Here is a 14,766-nt window from a genome sequence, read left to right on the forward strand (position 1 = left end):
CTCGAGCTTGCAGTAACTCGTGTGGCCACAGTTACGCAGCGCGCGCCTCGTAAAATGCGTGTGAGAACCGTTTCCCACTGACCAGCGTTAAGTAGGTATTGCGATACCCGGTATGCTGGAAACTCACGCACCGTGTCGGACACACGCAGCCACGGCGCTGGCAGCTCCGCAGAGGCCGGGAGACGGTGGGTGATCCAGGGTCAGCGCGCGGTACGGCAACGGTACCTCGCGGCCTTGAACCCCTGCCCTCGGGACCGGCGCACAGAAAATTACGGCGCGGCCGACAGCTGTCACTCCGCAATCACTCCGATTTTGTGCGCAAGTTCCGCTTCGGCGCGTTTCTGTCGAACAGTACCGGGGACAGGCTAAGCTAACGGTACAGATCGCCGGCCGAGACAGGTGATTGATGAGCGAGGTCAGACGGGGCTGGCGGTCACACGCGCGAACCGCCTGTGCTAGGACTACGTACGGGATCGGTAACTACAGTAGCTACCAGGTCACGTAAGTTCCCCGTCATCCTCTCTTCGAGGCAATGTCTCACGTTCCATTTGAAATTCGTTACTGGCGCGGCCGTGGTGCCCGTAGCTGTTGCATAAATACACACTCTAGGTGGCTACCGACCTTGTCTAATGTATATTTAGAGGAAATCGCAAATAAATATTTCGAAAGGAGTAGTTGTATTATTTTATAGTTCGGGCAACCGCAACCAAAACTCCACATAGTAAACAAAAACTTCTGCACTGGCAGTTAAAATGCTTTTATTAAAAAGTCACTACTGGCTTCGCGGCGACAATAGAGATGCGTCTTCAGGTGGTAAGGTTTTTAGACAGCCAAGCCCCATTGTTCATCGTCGAGATAGTTGGGTCCGAGATTAGCGCTAGCGCCACATCTCACACGTGGCTCACAGTACCGACCCACCAGTACGGTTTGCTCTGGCACCATATACACTTCCGTGCTGTCTACGGCATGGTCCCAATCAGTTTAACAATGGGCTACCGCTTTTAGACAGCTGCCTGTTTCTATCTCGACGATAAACGACGGGACTCGGCTATAGGCTATCACTTTTCTGCGTCATGACTGTTTAAAAAACTGTCACCTGAGGATGTATCTCTAATGAGGCGTAACCAGCAGTATATAACTATTTCCAGGAAAAGGATAGAACGTATAAAATTAGCTTATGGCGTGGTGCTTTTGGCTGAAGATGAATAGATGGTGAACAAAATGGCAGAAGATATGACTGCAGCGTGCCAAGAGCATGATATGACGAGCAATAATAAAAAAGCCAAAACTAATTACTATATCATAATCTTTGTGAAGTGAGTAGAGAAATAAAAGAGAGCACATGACTGTCACACTTTATACATGATAGCCCAACATATAGTATCAGGCCAACGGCTTTGCCGCAGTGGTAACACCGTTTCTCGTCAGATCACCGAAGTTAAGCGCTGTCGGGCTGGGCTAGCACTTGGACGGATGACCACCCGGTCTGCCGAGCGCTGTGGGAAAGTGGGTTGGGTGCACTCAGCTCTTGCGAGGCAAAACTGAGGAGCTACTTGATTGAGAAGCAGCGGCTCCGGTCTCGTAAACTGACATTCGGCCGGGAGAGCTGTGTGCTGAGCACATGCTCCTCCATGTCCACTCCAGTGACGCCTGTGGTCTGAGGATGACACGGCGGCTGGTCGGTACCGTTGGATCTTCAAGGCCTTTTCGGCCGTAGTTTAGTTTTTTAGCATATAATATCATATGAAGTAAAAAAATATTCCCACAGTAAGGACGTAGCAACCATTATGCAATGATAGCCATGGTTGCCTGACAATCGTCCGAATAGAGTGGACAGCATATCGCGCAAACGTTTCGGACAAGAATGTTGATGCTGACGCACATATTAATCCGATAAGAGAGACGAAAAGAAGACAGCTGTAAGATTAAGATAGGACACAACTGAACGAATGTTAGGACATGACACAACTGAACAAGGAAGAATAAAGTCAAATACTTAGGCACCTTAATAAAGGGCACGTTGAAATGATGCACACAAGAGATTAAAATCAGAACTGCAACAGCGAAGCAAGCGTTTAACAGTAAGACGATTTTACTACGTATATGAAATACTGAACAGACAACGGATGAAAAGACTGTTTAAATTTTTGTACGGCGTAGAAACGTGGAAGTTAAGAAAGGAAGATGAAAAACAGTTTGGAAAATTATTGCATGTGAATATCGAGGAGAATAGAGAAGTTAAGCGGGACAGAAGGAAGAAGCACACGAAGGGCTGGTGAAAAAAAGAATATTGTTACAGAAAATTTTAAAGAGAAGAAAAAAACTGTTTATGACACCGTCTAAGAAGGCAATGCCTGCTGACTGGTAGGGATGATGAAAGGAAAAAGAAACAGAGGGACGGAGAGACACCAATAGATGGATAACGTGAAAGTGCAAGACAATTATGTAATGACAGTACAATTCAACAAAAAATATATACCTAACAAAATAGGTTCCTTCAAACACTATATGTTTCGTTGCAGCCACAGAAACCTCCGTCAGTAGTTGCATTTTCCTTATCTGTTCGTCATATGCTTTAGGATGTCTCGCCTGCAGACTCATTTCTCAATTAGTTTCATCATTTGCTACGATTCTCATGCCTTTTCTGCATTGCAGCGATAAATATTTTCCAGAGAAAGAAAACGTATACCAGTGTCAATACAAAAATGATAGGAAACTTGGTGCAAAGGTGAAACTAAGGAATGTGTCTGAAGGCGTCATATCTCAGAGTAAATGGAAAACAGATGCCAAAAACAGTTTACATAAACTACAGAGATCAGTTTATAAGCTATATCTCTTGAGTCCTGCACGTAACTTAAAGATTTCGATAACTAATACCAAACAATCAGTGAGATAAAAGACATGTATCAGTTGTAAAACATTGGAGCAAATGTCTCATTTCATTGCCTCTGCTGCGACATAAACCACGAGTACGATAAAGGTGCAAAGAAATTAAACAAATACTTTTCAGAGAATCTGTGGGGCACTTGCAATAACATTTGAGTGGGAAAGTGAGTATATAGCCCTACATGAAATTTTTTAAAGTAACCGTGGTTCCCAACTTTTTTTACGGAGGGACATTTTGGATCCTAAAAAACGAAAGCATTGTAAACTAGTGATATGGTGTAACAGAGAATGATAAAAAAGCAGTATCAATATTAGGGTAGAATTAAGAGTGAATTCTACAATAAAGAAACTGCCCAGAACATAAATGAATGAAAGGAGAATGCTCTTGTATGGATCCCAAAGCAAACCTTACATTACAATCTGTTGGAAAGAAAAACAGTGGGCAATCAGAGGACTAGATGGTGAAAGTGGGACAGCCTCATCTTAGCCTAAACCCGGAAAGACACAAGAAGGTGTAGAAGAATACATTTTCTACTTATTGATGCACATATAAGAGCGGTGTTTTTTCCAACATATTAAAGTTCCACATGTTCGTGTCCGATTCGCTGTTGTTGATGATCCTGAATTTGCTCTACTGTGTCATCTTATCCTCACATAAAGACTGCGGGAATCTCGGTCAAGGTGGGGATAGACGAAGGGCAGAAAATCGTAGGACGGTAGGCACACGAGCATGGAGGTAACTTATAACTACCGAAATGAGAGGAACACGGAAAATTTTAATACTGACAACAATACGAGAAGCATGGAATTCAGAAGTAGTTTCGAAATACACCAGAATATGGAAAATGCGGACGTAACAGGAGGGCAACTAGAGGCCAAATACAGTAAAATATTAAAAAAGAAGGGGGAAGAACAGAAGGCGAGACATCGAAAATTTCCGTGGTATTTGGAATTTTTTCGTAATGAGAAGAATCAATAAATGTTTTACGTGGACTCTTAGCATTTGAACCATGTGCAACTCTAAAAATGCGATGAACGTTTTCCTTAGTGCGTGAGCAATAAAATTACTAGCATTGCTACTCAAACCTACTGGCAATATGAAGATTTTCACTAAGTCGTTGTTTTGCATTGTTTCCTAAAGGCATATATCTGAAAATGGATTAGTCGTTTAATATTTACTCGATTAGACACCGAACCACATTTTCCTGTGGTTTGTAAAACAACCTACTGCGCAATTATGCAGTTGAGACATCGGAAATAAAACCATGGATTGTATCGTTAACCACATTGTATTTCCACGAAATATGTCAGACAGAATTAACTATAAAGTTTTGTAGAACACTTGCCCTTTAATGAGCGTATGTGAACTCTACATTCGAACGTCACCCTGGCTTCTCCAACGGTTCTCTTAAATGTGATTAACATTTTTATTTTAAGTAGTGGGCTCGTCCACGTTTCGTAGCCCAGCTTCGAAACTAGTAACAAGTTATAGTTTCTAATCTTTGAGTTTTTCCGGCATGTGCGACTAATGATATGTTTTAGAGTTCCCAGTTTTGTACACGGTATTCCGACAAATGGTCTAACGTGGTTGGAGTACAGAGAGCGATTACACACAAAGTCACAGTTTGAAACTCCTGATGAAAGTCACTGTGGGGAAAAATAGAATTGTTTATTTGATTGCACACTCGAAAACATACCATTAAATATAAAGTTATTTCCTTATTTTTAATCATCTCTATTTTGGGAAGAATTTGATTTATGCAATTTATTCAGCGATAGGTTTGAGTAATAAAGACGTAGTTTGGTGTGTTTACGGAGACGAGGATCAAGAAAATAACACTAACAAGTGCACATTTCGCAGCACATTCACCTGCACACTTAGAAATAACAAAAGAAGGTAAAAGTCCTATCAACTCGATTTCTACATTATCGTGTCTTCCAGTACATTGTTTTGATCACAGATGTCTGTTAACAGCAATCAGCAGGCTTTAGGGGTCAGAGATAGGTTCTTGCGAAGTTCCAGTACTCGTCAATGTCCAAGGCAACGACAGCTGGACGTAAATCACAAGAACAAATACACCTCAAGGACTTGCGGTTGATTTGTCTTCGAAAACCATCCTCATTAGATCAAAGCAGGCGAGAACGAAGAAAATGTGTTCTCAAGACGGAGTCAGAAATTTCCAAGGATACCTTCATTAGATTCGTCTTCATTTGAAGACAGGAAGTTACTTTACTGTACAGGACATCATTATGATACCCCTATCCATATCCTGACCGCATCTTAATCATTTTTGAAAACAGTTACTTGTCCACTCACCCGCCAAGCTCACACATTTATGAAAAATTCGATCTTGTATCTTCTCTTGCTCAGAGCTCTGAAGCTCGCCGTTTTTTTCTGTTTCGTGTTGCTGTAACGCTGCTATGATCTGGGTGCTTTGGCGTACGTTTAACAATGTTATTTCAACACTTTTCCCGTCGTCAGTTCAGAACAAAAACTTCGTATCTCAAAAAAATAAATAAAACTATTTTCATTGCATTGTCAGGTAGATTGGTTGGTTGACTGATATAGGGGGGAGGGGATCAAATAGCGATGTCATCGGATTAATGAAGGATGGGGAAGAAAGTCGGCAGTGCCTTTTCAAAGAAACCATCCCGGCATGTGCCTGAAGTTATTCAAGGAAATGACGGAATACTTAAATCAGGATGGTCGGACGTGGGTTTGAATCGTAGTCCTCCCGAATGCGAGTCCAGTGTGCTAACCACTGCGCCATCTCACTCGGTATCGGGTAGAAAACCTATCTCAACTGTTAGTAAGCGTTTGCGCAACGCTCTAGTGAGGGAAAAATGAAAGAAAACCATGCATAACTTCTCTGAGCTAGGAGGTTTTCTTTATAAGCCGACGCTGTGCATCCCTAAAATTACTCATCTGCGAAAAGTAATAGGATGTTTTTAAAAAAAACCTTTACCAATTAGGTGTCGCTAATTTTAAACTATGTGGGTCACATTACTTATTGTTTTTGCATAAATTAACTAATATGTGTCGCAGTATATCAAAAGCAGTTCTCTATGTGATAACAATGTGATTTTAATAAATTTCTAAAGCATACTGCAAATTCATTAAGGAAGTCATTAGACTTTACAACTGTCTAAACAGTTTTTAGATAGTCAGTCAAAGATTTTGTATATGAAACAGCGTGCCACTACTAAGTAATGCACATATTTTGTCTTGCTACGAAACTATGGAAAACTATAGCTAACCAAAGTGATGTCTTTGAAGCACATTCTTAACACTTCGAGTTATCTTTGAAAAAACGTGACTGTGGGTCTTTGGCTCCATGTGAACTATCCCAAGGTTAAGAGATAGTGCCACGGTAGATTTCCAGACAAATAAACGTAAGTCAGAATACCGGAAAGCATTTGCGTGTCTTCAGTTTTGCATCAAGGTGCGTACTAAATATTTTACAACCACATTATTGTTAGAAAAATGATTATCGAAACTATCCTGCATATTTCGGTAAATTTAAGATACGTTTACATCTGGTAGGTACCATGATTTCCTCACAAAGTGCGATCTTGGCGGAATGAACGTAATATTTGAATATAATTGTCGTAATCTATCGTTTAATAAGTACATCTTTCCTTACGGACAATGTCATTACTTTTGGTAAAGTAAGAATTTGTTCAAGACCGTAAGCTACCCAAAAGAACTTGGCATATTGTAAGAACATTCTTTCTTCGTTAAGAGCGAATGCGGTTGATTTTGATGTTTTATACGTGTATTTCGCCCGCATCTCGTGGTCGTGCGGTAGCGTTCTCGCTTCCCACGCCCGGGTTCCCGGGTTCGATTCCCGGCGGGGTCAGGGATTTTCTCTGCCTCGTGATGGCTGGGTGTTGTGTGCTGTCCTTAGGTTAGTTAGGTTTAAGTAGTTCTAAGTTCTAGGGGACTGATGACCATAGATGTTAAGTCCCATAGTGCTCAGAGCCATTTGAACCATTTTTTGAACGTGTGTTTCACTATTTAAGAAAATCACGCTCACTTCATTTCCCAACGGTACTTTTCGCAGGTTGTCATTCGTGTGAATTGAGCCACAACGTCTGAACACGAATTGCTGAGATTGCCTTTGAGCATATGTGGTACTTATATAGAATCTGTGTTATAGATGAATTCTACGTTATAATTATTCCTTCCTCAGTAAGCAGACGAGTCCTTTACACACTTGTTTTTTGCCTCTGTATTTCCCGAGTACACTCAAAACTGAATTCGTATTGTATCATACTATTTATTAAGTAAGTAATGAAATAAATGAGAGTACGTGAATGTCACACTACATGTATGGCAGCGCAATATACAGTATCACACAAAGTAAAAAAATATTCACACAGTAAGGACAAAGTAACCTTTATGCAATGAGTGCCCTGTTTGCGTGACAACTGCTCGAACAGAGTGGACTGCATATCGCGCCAACATTTCAGACAGTAATATCAATGCTGACGCACATATTAATACGATAAGACTTCATATGCATTAACTATCAGAACCAGGTATTTTAAAGCTATAAGCCATTGGAATATTTCCAATGCTGAATTACAATTTTCATTGCACGGACGAATGTCAGAAGATAAAGTAATAAACCTAATTTATGGACGTGGGGAGGACAAGGAACCTGCTCTATACTTTCTTCGTATTTCCGTCACGATGAAGAGATAAAAATAATAAATAAAGAGAGGTCGAGTTACAGCGAGGAGGAAATGATGATGAAATCAGTTGAATCACGATAAGTTGATATTTTCGAGATGAGCTGTAACCGTGTGTTTGTTGCATATTGAATAATTACCTCACACCTGTCCGAACTGTATTTTTTTTCATTTTTTCAGTGTCAAACTTTTATAGCGTATTTTCAAACTTAAGAAGTTTAGAAGACTTATCTTTCATTAAATATCATCTGCATTTATGTAATTATGTGGATTGAAACGAAGCAACACAATCGTAAATACATTTGAGAGATAGTTCTTTAAATCAGTTGTTTAAGGAACCTACTTATTCGATGACATTCTGCTGCGTTAAATGGGTGTCATGAAAATGAGAGCTAACGATTCTTATCATAATTTTCGATCTTTAAGATTTGCTTACATCTGTAGTACGTCAGGGGAAGCCGATCATATACTGCAATCTGCGAAGCGTAATTAGCTGTTCCAATTGAATTTAAACTTAATGTTTGAATTTCATTACGTTGCAGTCCATAAACGCAATATCTTCAGTGATTAAGTGGTACATTATATATTAGGTCGCTTTCCTAACAGGGTGCGCGTTACGCTTCTCCATTCATGAGAGAAAGTGTAGCAGATTCAATATAGTATGGCCTACATTTACGAGATACTGTATATGAGTTCCGTTTTTGGCCTTCTGCAATGTTTAGTGATGCCTCTTATTTGTGACAGCACCAAATCATCACCATTTTCGAAACTATAAAACAAATATCAAAACCCTTTGACTCCTTTTTGTGACAAACTTTTCTCTCAGTGCAAAATATTAATTCTGTCGAAGTTCGCTCCTTATTGTCATACAAGACTAAATTTTCATTTACTCTTCCAAGGATACGTCCTCTGTTTCAATGTTCCAAGAAAGATGTATGCCCTACGTTACTGCAGTTGCATCCGGGAAGAATATTAAAGCAGTTTTACAATGAGAAACGAGACAATAAGTACAGTAAAATTATGAACTAATCGCACAGCGTTATTGACCGGGAGATCCCTCTGCTACGAGTCGTTCTATTTGACGCGACTTCAGCAACTTGAGCATTGATGAAGATGAGATAAAATGATGAGGACAACACAGTCCCCAAGGAGAGAAAATCTCTAACTCGGCTGGGAATCGATATCGGGACCACGCGATTTAGAGGCAGTGATAGTAAGGACAAGACCACTAGCTGTGGTCACCAAGAGCACCAAATAATCCTCGCATGTGTGTGTGTGTGATCGTAAAGCAGCTGCGTATGTACTTACAAAGAAATAAAATGGCGCTACAAGCAAGCAAAATATTGTTAATCTAATGCAATACAAATCGACGACTGCGATACTATGTTTTCAAAATATAATATCTGGATAATACCTTCCGTTCAGACATCTTCGTTAGGTATCTATTCAAGTCCGATTCGGTCTTGTAAAGCGACCATATATATTGCTTAGTTGTGGCGCCATTTTAATTTCTTGTCACTACGTATGTAACTGCCTGATGATCACACATCACCAATGTTGGGACCATATACAGTATAGTAGCCTACAGAGCAAGCAGCAGAGAAACTTAAAAAAAAAAAAAAAAAAAAAAAAAGAGCACAAAATGCCAGAGCGGTTTTTCCTCGTGCAAGAGATTCGTGTTATATAGTCCACACACACCCGTCCACCCATCCACAAACACACTAATTCTATCGCTTATCCACCTAAATTGCATTATCACGTTTTGAGATACATCAGTTATAGTATCTAAGAAGTTACGTTAGGATCAGTTTGCGAAAACTTTTTATTAAAAAGAAAAATGGGCAGCAGATTGATAACACATTACCGAAGTGAGAATTATTAAGTCAGGAAACTACTCAAATCTGACGCAAAAATTTGTTTGATAGCTCCTCAGAGATTCTCGTTTTCTCCACAAACTCACACTTACATATATGAATAATATTGTAACCTGTTTGATAAAATGCATATCAATATGTCTCTATATTTCTTGTATTTCTGGTACCTTTCCATTAAAGTCAGGATAACTAACTAACAAAGTTTACTACGTTCAAAAATATTAAAAGCGCTTTATTATTTTGTGATTTATTATTTTACTAGGAAGATGTGTATATCTGAATAACAAACCAAGTTATTTTAAATCGTGCAAGCACTATTTTGACATTTGTACACGGTTGTCTAGCGGCCCCATAAACTCAATAATGTTTTTGCTGTATCATCATAGAAATGTCAGATTATTATAAGTACTCAAGCCCGTTATGAAAGTAACAGAAAAATCCAGGAACATAATAGCCTTAACAGACTACAGGAAATTATCAGTCTTGTGTTACGCGATTCGTGATTAAATGCATGATATATAAGTTACATACAACAATAATTAACTCACACCACTTCCACATTGCAAATCACTTTTCCATATTTTCGTATGTGAAAAAAATTCTAAAAAAGTGACAGGCTGGACTGCGTGTATACCCCGTTGGCACCAGTATAACAATGTGTGGAGACGCAGAAGACGGAGTGAAGAAAAGTGAAAGGATGAAGTGACACCCCTTCTAACATTTAGTTTTTCACGTTTTCTTTTTCATGAGGTACTGCATCCTTCTTAGTACTTACTGGTAGAGAAGTTTATACTTTATCGTACCGGTGGGACGTTGCAGTCGTGCAGGTTGCTATTAGGCATTGTTGGCCGATTTTGGGATCCTCTAGTTCTGCTGTGAATAAAATTCCTTAACTAACACCTTTCCTGGCATGTTCATAAGTAGTGTACATTTGGAGCAACACTGTACTGGTTGTTGCTCAGTTCTTCCTAATGCATTGTTAACTTAACGCAGTTCAGTGGTTGCGAATAAGATGGAGGAATGATGCCTCCGATGAAGATGCGTCGGCGTCAAGCTGATCCCCGAGTTGTCGCGAGCTGGGCGCGTCAGCTCCGCGGGCCAACTCAACCAATAGCGTAACGCGGTTTTGTAAACGTCTCTATGGCAACGCTTCAGTGTTGTCACAGCTCTGTAGACGGCTGCTGTTTTCATCCGTACTCGCCAGCGCTCAGCAGCTGAAATCTGGCAACTGCGCGTGCTGTCAGGAGTTTTCTTCCGCCGTGTCGACTATAGTGACACGAAGTTGCGTTGTTGATCGATCTGATAAAGTTGTTTTGTGGCTCTTAGTTGCGGGAGACGTATATCTTAATCAGAAATATGACTCACAAGTAATACAATTAATTTCCCTAATGTTTTGCTATTTTAGCGTTTTGAGTAATCAACAATAAAAGTAGTTTAAAATATACCAAATTTCCAATTGTATTCCAGCCCAGCATTGCAGAAGTCGTCGAGTTCAGTTCCGGTTGTTAATAATTACAGATTAAACAATTTACTGTCCCGCCTGGACGTGCTGATTCTATTATGTCCTACTTGTAAATGACTAATGTGTGACTAGATTTGAGCATCGAGAACTTCAAGTTTTCTTCCGTTACCGTCATGCCATTGTCATTGCCACATGTCTGTCTTCTCGCATTTATCGCGACAATCCACTGGAATTATGGTGACAGATTCACTTGTTAAACAAGACTCGTATTCTAACAGTTTTAATTGCTCTGATCCTCATCGAAGTCTGATTGCCCATTTGATTGTTACGGTTTTACCGGTATATCGAGGCATAGCTGCCGAGAACTACATCCATAGTTTAAGTGTCTCAACACAACACTTTACAGGTACACATAAAGTATCTGTCAGGTATACGAGACTTCGGTTATTCTATTGATTTAATACAGTTGTGTGAGGTGTATTAGGACCAAAGCAGGAGATTTAGCGCCGTATATTTACTTCTGTATCTGTATGTATGTTGTACGGCGGAAGACACACTGTGCACCAGAATAATTTTCACTTTGTCAGTACCCCCGTAAATAAGGCCGAATGTCGCTAGATTGACCATCGTCCTCACTACACAAGACGTAAGATGGAAGAAATAACTTATGGCTCAACCCTTTAACTTCTCCAGGTAGAGCATGATACCCCGGAAATTTTGACTTTATGGCTCTACACAGTGGACAATCCTTTCTTGTAGCGTTATTCATTATAATTAGTTAACCATTTTGCCAACTCCATCGCGATGACTGAGCAAACGTGACACGAGCCGTACTGCTCTTCTTTGTATCTTACGTCAGTTCAATTTTATAAATGTCCTAGAGAGACGAAGATATTGTCGAATGAGCGTCTTGTAAGCGTCGTCCTTACTGGGTGAAGAACGTTTACACAGCATGATATTGCCATCCTCTGTGAAAATGAAGAATTAGAGGATGTATTGAATGGGTGATGAGTAGAGAATACGGACTGACAGTAAACCGAAGAAAGACGAAAGTAATTAGTGGTAGCAGAAATGAAACATCAAAATTAAGGACGACGAAATAGATGAGTTAAAATATTCTGTTACCTTGGAAGCAAAATGATGTGCGACGAACGAAGAAGGGAGGACATGAATTCCCGGGTTCGATTCCCGGCGGGGTCAGGGATTTTCTCTACCTCGTGATGGCTGAGTGTTGTGTGCTGTCCTTAGGTTAGTTAGGTTTAAGTAGTTCTAAGTTCTAGGGGACTGATGACCATAGATGTTAAGTCCCATAGTGCTCAGAGCCATTTGAACCATTTGAGGATATGAAAACCCTACTATTACAGGGGCAATGAGGGCTTTCCTGGCAAAATGAAGTCTAGGTATCAAACATCGACCTTAGTTTGAAGAAAAATTTTCTGAGATTGTACGTTTAGAACACAGCACTGTATGGAGAAGAAACGTGGACTGCGGGAAAAAACTGAAAACAAGAGAATCGTAGCGTTTGAGATACGGCACTACAGAAGGATGCTAAAAATTAGACGGACTGATGAGATAAGTGTTAGCAAGTTCTTCACAGAATCGGCTAGGAGAGGAACATGTGGAAAAGAATTACACGAAGAAGGAACAGAATGATAGGACATGTGTTAAGACATTACGGAATAATTTCAGCGGTACTTGAGGGAGTCGTAGTTGGTAAAAACAGAGGGGGAAGACAGACATTGGAATACATCTAACAAATCATTGAGGACGCTGGGTGTAAGCGCTACTCTGATGACCAAAAAAATAGCATTCCCATAACTCTGTTTGGCGTCTGCCTTACAAACGGCTAGATTTGTGTGGAAAAGTTGTGTAGCCAACCTATATTGGGCGTTTTCATCTATTTTTGGGTGGCAGCTTATATTCATTTATTTTTAAAGTCAGCTGCCAGTCTTTGGAAAAGCACTAATCGCCTCCACGTCTTCCGGCTTTTCATGCTAAACTGTACTACTCTGTAAGCAATTGCGTCATCTAGGTACAGCCTCAGGGAGCTACTAACTTTTGTCCGTCAGCTACTTTTTTAAACATCGTTAACAGTAACGACGTACTGAGCTGTGTTTTCCAGTCGCATACCTGTTTCTATACTCCGCAAGCGCATGTTTGGTTCACTATGTGACAATGCGGAGTCACTTCCGAAGCGGGTTATTGTCTTCTGACGATGTCACAAAAATGGGACTACACAAAAACATTAGAGTACATAAAGGAAAAGTTGACAGGTGTGTATCATGTTTACGCTACGCACGACGTCGTTATTGTCCAACTTTTAGGATTGCCTCTTCTAAGACAAATCTTTGAAAGAATTTAAAAAAGAGAAGAAACTGAAGATGCTTCATATTATGTATAATACAAACATTTGGGCATCCAACATCTGACTACATTTTTTGTCATTTTCATTCTGTTAGCGAGATGCAGTGGTCAAACTTCGAATGCGCTTATTCAGATCGCTGTAACTGCCTATAATGAGTGCGTCACTAAAGGCAACACATTCCCTAGATAAGACAACTGTTAAAGAAGGCAAATGGTCAAATGCCCACAATGACAAGCAATAACTGCACCGCAAAACCCCTATACGCGATGCTAAATGAATATCTTGCATATCATGTGCTGACAACTAGAGTTAAACTTGCAACGTAGTGCGTTACAAACGATGAGACGTGACTGATTCCGTGGGCAGGCTTTCCTGTCACGAGTGGGTGTCATGAGTGTAAAACACAGTGATAATATTTATATTACGGTGCAAATTTGTCTCCTCTGCATGTCGTAGTTGCTTATTATTCTATTCTAAAACACTAAAAATTTATAATTAATTACTGACATTCAAGAAAGACGGCAAATAGAGGCCAGAATATGTGTGAAGTCGAAGTGCCAGAGCAATAATTATTGATATCCAAAAGACAGAAAGATAGAGAGAAGAAGGAAGGGGGCTCATTTCCTATCATACTCCGATCACAACGCCGAATGTTGTTAGCAATGCCCAAAAACTCGAGAATTTTTTCCATCACTCTTGAGGAAGAGTCCCTATGCCAATGGTGAACTCCGAAGTGTGGTTCAATACAAAAGTACTTTGAATCTAATAACTGGTTTGTTGGTACCATCAGCGGAAAAAGGTGGTCGGTTTGTACTAAAAATTGAATTTCATCAACGGTATGAATTTATGCTCATTCCATTCTTTTGTGAATCCATATTCCAAGCTGATTTTCAATATTGAGTCGGCATTTGCTGTCTACAGTGTTGAATGGAAGCAGTGCTATGCTGTACATTCTATGAGACTTCAGGTCCTAAAAATGTGTTGTGCGACGAAGAGAAATGACACGGCTGCAAAACTTTGGACTCATAATTGGAAGAACTGTGATTCCGACCTCACGTTATGTTGAGAATTTCATAACTCAAGGACAAGCATGGTTTCCTCTGCTCTTGTTTTCGCCTTCAACGACTTCACTCCCAAATACGTGGGCATAGAAAATTCCCGACCTAATCCTCCTTTAGTTTGAGCTGTTCCCAGTGACGTCAATGCGTAATCTTGAAAAATGCACAGTAACGTAATTTAGTTCATACTAGAAGGTCGTTCGTTATAAGTGGGGCAAAATAAAGTTATGGAAAGGAGCAAGTTAACGTTCCTTTTTGCTACAGGAAGGAAGAACTACTTAGAGCTGGGAAGTCAGACTTGGTTGACGTCGTAATTATTCCCGTCACAAGTCCTTCATGTAGGAGGACCTTTAAACGCATTGTATTACTGATTCTGTTCCTGTTTTGTTGTCAACAATAATACTTCTCTTCTGTCAAAAATGGTGC

The sequence above is a fragment of the Schistocerca americana genome, chromosome 3, assembly GCF_021461395.2.
Source record: "Schistocerca americana isolate TAMUIC-IGC-003095 chromosome 3, iqSchAmer2.1, whole genome shotgun sequence".
NCBI classification, from domain to species: Eukaryota; Metazoa; Arthropoda; class Insecta; order Orthoptera; family Acrididae; genus Schistocerca; species Schistocerca americana.